Source organism: Lolium rigidum, chromosome 3 (genome assembly GCF_022539505.1).
Source record: "Lolium rigidum isolate FL_2022 chromosome 3, APGP_CSIRO_Lrig_0.1, whole genome shotgun sequence".
In the NCBI taxonomy this organism is placed as follows: Eukaryota; Viridiplantae; Streptophyta; class Magnoliopsida; order Poales; family Poaceae; genus Lolium; species Lolium rigidum.
The window spans coordinates 345,199,739-345,206,318 of NC_061510.1; the positions used below are offsets into that span (position 1 = coordinate 345,199,739).

The following is a 6,580-nucleotide window of genomic DNA, read 5'->3' on the forward strand; positions in this document are numbered from 1 at the left end:
TATCCGCCAAATCTGGAAAACAGCAAAAAAACCAAAAAAAATGACCAAATGGTCCAAGCTACGCCGACGGCTTCCCCCTCGGGGTAGCGTCGACATGGACCAAATGGTCTCATGTACGCCGACGGGGTTCCGCTCGGCGTAGCGTGCGCCGGCGCCGCCGGGGCCTCGCCGCGTGGCGCGTACGCCGACGGCCTCACGCTCGGCGTAGCGTGCGCCGGCGCTCGCCGGGGCCCGCCGCGTGGCAGCGTACGCCGACGGCCTCACGCTCGGCGTAGCGTGCGCCAGCGGCTCGCCAGGGCCCGCCGCGTGGCAGCGTACGCCGACGGCCTCACGCTCGGCGTAGCGTGCGCTAGCGCTCGCCAGGGCCCGCCGCGTGGCAGCGTACGCCGACGGCCGCACCCTCGGCGTAGCGGTAACGACCGTCAGATCGACGTCGCCCGTTAGCTTGCTACGCCGAGGGCTAGTACGCCGACGGGTGGTCCTCGCCCTCGGCCTTCGCCTTCTACGCCGACGGTCTCCTCTACGCCGACGGCCAGCTGGGCTGTCCCGAGGCTTACCTTGCCCGAGGAGCTATGCCGAGGGTCGCCGTCGGCGTACCATACGCCGAGGGCGAGGCGGTGGTACGCCGAGGGCCGCCGGCCGTCGGCACCTCGATGGATTCCTGTAGTGATTGTCAAAATATCGACTTTGCTAGCACCTCACCGGACGTGGGAAATATCTCGCTGGTAGAGTCCCCAGATGGAGGTTCATCATATTACCTGCTGGGTTTGGTTGGGGTTTGAAGTAATTTGGTAATAGCCGGAGTTCGGAGGAGAGTGGCTAAACTAAGGCCAAACTATATGTACCTCTTTATTTTGAAACATTCAAAAATCATATTTTGAAGTTTGAAAAGATTCTGAAGAAAAGTTCATATAAATAGTCAATGATATGTATTACATAACAAGTTTTAGAGTGATTGGCATTTTTAATAACCGTTCAACCACCCCGATCTAACGGTAGAAAAAAGACGGAACCAAACTAACGGAACCATAAAAGTGGGACCGGAACCTCTAATACATTTTACGAACATCATACAAAACGAGCATCCTTTGGAGCGGCCGAAACATCTGATGAGAATTCACGAATCTTAAAGCAACAAACAGTTGACATTTCTGCACATATCTCAAGCAAATTAATCATATCTCTCACAGTTGAGAAACATCTTTCTCGTCCTTCACCATTCATCGTGTCTCTCCCTCTCAGATCATCCTCTCTCTTACTCTCTCAGATGGTGGTCTCTCCCCGGAGATCCCCGGGTTCTTTTGGGGCTGCATCACTCAGCCGGCTGTGGTAGATGGAGTCCGCGACGGAGGGGAGGGGGCAGCGACATAGGGAAGTGGCGGCGTCGTTCGGACGTGGCCGACGAGGGGAGGAGCGGCGGCGGCGGGGGACCTGGGTGGCTGTCGGCCACCAGAGCTAGGCGAGGAAGGAGCGGAAATCAAGTGATGTCGCTGTCGAATCTCGATGGGTGCCCGTGGCGGCGGCAGCCGGTGCCACTGCCGACGCGCGCGGTGGACTCCTCGGAGGAGTCGAGCTCTACGTCATCGTCCGACCCAGAGTCGGTGGTGGACGAGCCCATCTTCCGCATGACCCTCACAGGTTTGAGGCCCTCGGTGAAGATCCTGATGGCCTCCTCCGTCGTCTTGGTGCTCAGCAGGTTCAGAGAATGTTTTCAGTAAGTTCAGAGTATTTTTTTCAGTGTGCACTTGTCAATTACGTAGGCATTGTTTGCATCAAGAGATAGCACCAGAAAGCTTCCAGCCAGTTATTTCTCATATGGTTAAAATGTGGAAGCTATTTATGCAGAGATTTCTCATTGCAAGACTACAATTCTTAATTCAAATAGGAAATAAAACTAGATTTTTACTGGGACTCAACGCGCATATTGTGTTCCTTTAGTATCTGGTTGTCTCTATCCAATTGGTGAAAGTTGCTGCTTATAAAAAATACTACTCCACTAGCAACTCTGACCAATGTCTTAAATTTAAGGTGGAGTTGATTGACCCAGCAGTGAAAGGAACACTGAATGTTCTGGCCTCCTACAAGAAAGCTTCTTAGTTGACCTTGCTACTGAATCCGATACAGGTAATTTTGACCTTATTCTTTCATTCGCAGCTTGGAAGCAGCTCACCCTTATTAGGTGCAGAGTCAATTGAACCCTTTAATACATTTCTATTCTTTTGGCCAGGATACGCCCGTACGAAGATGATGCGTGGAATGCTGATGTTGCCCCTTTGGCTACCTCGATGTTGCCCAGAGTGGATAGGAGGAAGATAGTTCATCGTCATGACCGAGTCCACACGTGTCTTTGGTAGAGTCAGGAAAAAATATTTGCTCAGTGAAATTTACTTCGGATGATTATGTGTTTTCTAGTGTGCTTTGCCGTGAACAAAGATTATGTGTTTTTTAAAAAATTTATGATATATCTTGGAACCTTTTATGCTCATATCCTACTCCTTTGTCTACTATTTGTTCATTGGTAGTACAGGTTGCAGATAAGCCTCGGCAAAACTGTATTGCACAGGTTCCTTTAGTTCAGTTCAAATTTATACCCAAATATCAGTGTCCTGTATATTCTTCACTTGAGTGAACAAAGCAGGAGAAGTGTTCCTGCAGCTAGCAAGAATAATAAAAGTGGTGATTGATTCATGTTGTCATGCCAACGAGCTAACTACCATACAGACCATCACGCATTCTGTGGTACTGTTGTTGCCAAAATGTAGATATATGGAGACTCGTCCAGGGAGTAGCTCAGTAGCATCTAATTTTCCGATCTGATCTTTTGGTTCGATAAAAACAACCACCAAAAAACGTCCAGGGTCTAACTACCTCTGATGTTTTAGAAAGCAGACATCGAGATGAATGTTTTCTAGGAGAACCAGAAGCAACAATTATGGACCACATTTATCTTTTCTGAATTTGCATACTGTAGAATCAGGGACATGGCTCCATTTCTAAATGTTGCATTATAAATCGCAAGCCAGGATTGCAATACTAGATGTGAAAGATAAATACTTCTTCTGTCCCTACACAAGTTTGACGCAACGCACGCTTCTCTTTCCTGTATTAGTTTTGATCATGATAGCGCAGGAGCGCCCCTGCTGTGCTGAAGAGGAGCTGCAGCTGCTCCAGCCTCCAGGGCACCATCAAATGTTGACCACCACGAGACTGCAGAGTATCCATCCATCCATGGAACATTAACCTTCATTTTGAAAAGGGGATCTCTGAGCCAACATGAACATAACCATAATGAAATGTATGATGGTAAAAAACCCCACCTTTGCATTAGCGAGGAACAATACTAGTAGTAGTTTACCCTGGCCACTACCATTTTGTACAGAGTAAGATACAACTTTAATGTGGAAACTACTAAATACATCACTGTGTAGAGAGGCTTCAGAGACTGAATAGACAACACTTCTGGTGAAGCTTACTTATGGATAGATTAAATTCCTTATTCTGAACCTTCGGCCTTACCAAAACCTGGAGAGATTCTACTTGCTGAAGCAGATGAAGTAGCTCACTAAGCTATCTGTTATTCACTAAGCTGGATCACAAAAAAAACTGAGAATCAAGATGTATGAGATATAGATGGCCACCAAATCAAATAAAAGCCAACTCTTGGCAATCTGGTTCAAAATCTAAAATTTAGCATAATATTATGCACTAAACCATTTACCCTGTTGCATCTGCATTAGGTATGCAACTATGGCCAGCCACACCAATGGAAAGTAGACAAGGAGAGCACAAAATATTAGAGCCAGCTTACATTGTTGCATCCCATGATATTATTTTAGTCAAGTAGTATAAACAAACTGGACAAGAAAGAGACTTTCACGCATTTAGGCATCTTTTTTGATAGACCTCATTATCATGTTTTCAGCCTTCCAGGTTTTGTAGTCCCTTCACCCTCGGTAGCCCTATAGGATGTAGTAGCATATTTTCAGAATAATAAAAGTTGAAACAATTTCTTTGTCTCTACAGTCATAACCGCCAACCTTATCTACATTACCAGCAACAAAAATTAGCATAAGCTCTTCACTTTTCCATATAATTTTCCCTTAATACTGAAAGAATTTTGACAGTGAGATCCCACAAAAGCAAGAACCACAGAAATATAATTTTTACAGTGCCTAAGACTGAATGATATCAATAGCAGCATTGTAATGTCATTCTAAAAAAAACCCATTGTAATGTAAAACAGGAAAATCTCCAGAAACAAAGTTGGGTACAACACCTTTATATTGCTGCAGCTGATACTGAAATAATTCTTTGTTAGATTGATTCAGAGGACTGAAATTGTGGCTTGGCTGCAGCGGCTCGGTTGACCACGTGCGGCAAGACCAACACGGGCGGAGCTGCTTCCCGTTGGTGACGATAGGGGAGGTCCACAGACGCTGAGGTGCAGGGGCCTAGAGGTCGAGGAAGCAGGCCCCTGAGGCGGCGTAGAGCTCGGGACGAGCTGGAAGACGAGCGGACGTCCCCCGCGGCCCCGCGGTGGCGGAGCAGTGCGGACGGGGAAGAGGGCGCCGGGGAGCAATCGCGGCGGGGAATCGGGAGACTTGACGCACGGCGAACAAAGATGGAGATGACCGAGCGGAGGTCGTGGAGTGACGTCCTGGGAGGCGTGGCCATCCGGGCGAGCTTGGCCGGGGATCACGCCGATGAGGAGGGGACATTGTTAGACCTAGCCGTGCGGCGAGACGGGATCTCGCTCGATGAGAAGGGGCCGCGCTCGTCGGGTAGGGGCTGACCCGGGATACAAGGATGGACCGGGCGGCGGCGGTGGCGGCGGCCGGCGCTCATAGGAGGAAGGCCACGGCGAGAGGATACAAGGATGGTCGATGACCTATTTTTACTAGCGTCTCTTTTTTCTATTTTGATGAATTGATGATGGCCACGATCAATTTTGACCGCTCCAACGTACGCTCAGAATGGTTAAAGTATTATAAAGATTACACCAAGATTATGACTGATTTAATCAACGGTTAAGAAAAATTGAAATAGACGGAACCCGGACGGAACTCCGGTTCCGTGCCAATCACCGTAAAAGAGCTCGAATACATACGTGTAACATCTCAATACAAATTACTTTTTATTCTAGGTTGCACGAATAACAAAATCTAATAAATTTATAAAATTATCAGATTTCATCATTTTTGTATAGCGTAGGATACAAAGTAGTTCACAGTGAGATTTAAAATGTCTGTAATACACATCATTGGCTACCTCCAAAAAAATTATTTGATTTTTCTTAAAATATAAATTATAAGTGTTTGAAAATAAAGATTTAATTAGGCTAGCAATAGTGCTAGTATCATAAGGAGTATCATGCATGCTACCTTGGCAAAAATCTGATGTGACGCTATAATTAATGAGGAGAGATATGCTAGTGGTATCATAATATGATACTGTATCATAAAGACGTGAAACTAGATAATTTAAGTCAAATACATCATATACACACAATTGCATTGAGATTCTACAAATAATTAAATATCATGAGATTATGATACTACTAGATAATACTAACCATTATAGGGGTAATATCATAAACTAGTATCATATAGATGATATCACTATATGATACTTTGCACTATGGCCAGCCTTATATGTAGCTTAGCCTCTGCTTTGAGTTTCTCGAGCTGGAGGCTAATTAAACGAGAGGCGTTCGTTCGCCACGAGTCAGAGCCAGCTTATGACACGCTGCGTAGTGTGTGCGTGTGTGGTCACGCGCTATATTCACCTCTGAACTTCATGTGGTCACGACGCAGTTCTGTTCATCGCTTGGTCCCGAACCAACAGATAACGCTAAACGTTGGGAAAGTGTACGTACCCGTAACCTAACAAACCACAGAGCCCTGCAACATGTGCTCCCGGGACCCAATCCAGGGTACTGTACATCTTAGAGCATCTCTATCTCTAGCAGAGTCCATATATTTTCGAACTGAAAACGCGGAGTTTTTAGTTTAGATGGTTTTTGTCACGACGCATATTAGAACCGAACTCGCGAACGGAAGAAACGAAAATCAAACGTCGCGACGATCTTGCGAAATTGATCCCATTTTGCTCCAATCGAGCTACATTCGTCAATAATTTACATTTAAACTATCCAAAATACGTAGCAGTTCGAGCTACATTCGATAATTTGAGACCTAAACTACTAGATTAGGCCCCGGATTGTCACCGGGGTAGTTCTTGGGACGGCGGAGGGTTTTTCCGCGCCGGCGACTCCTACGCGACGATGACCGCGGCCACCTCGAACGCCGCTGGCTCCGGCGAGCTCCCGCAGGCTAGGGCGGCCCGTCTGCGTCGTCGTCGTCATTGCCGTCGCCGCGCGGTGGAAGCGCCGGCAGCGGCGGGCTGCACGAGCCGGCGAGGGGCGCCTCCTCGGCTTCTCCTTCGCGCTCCTCCTCACGCGCTGCCCGGCGGGCGAAAGCTCGCGGCGACTTCCATGCCACCCGCTTCCAAGCACTGTCGGAGCGCACCCGTCTCGCGCGGTCCGCCTCCGACCGTGCACCCGACGAACGCGGAGCTGGCT

General features: G+C 47.7%; 1 long non-coding RNA gene across 1 annotated transcript; it reads left to right on the top strand.

The window, feature by feature from the left end:
• Positions 1-1,467: 1,467 nt before the first annotated feature.
• Positions 1,468-4,455, top strand: LOC124700206. Its single transcript, XR_007001673.1, has 4 exons — positions 1,468-1,714; positions 2,029-2,124; positions 2,228-2,676; positions 4,356-4,455. It is a non-coding gene; the product is annotated as an uncharacterized LOC124700206 (long non-coding RNA).
• Positions 4,456-6,580: the final 2,125 nt, after the last annotated feature.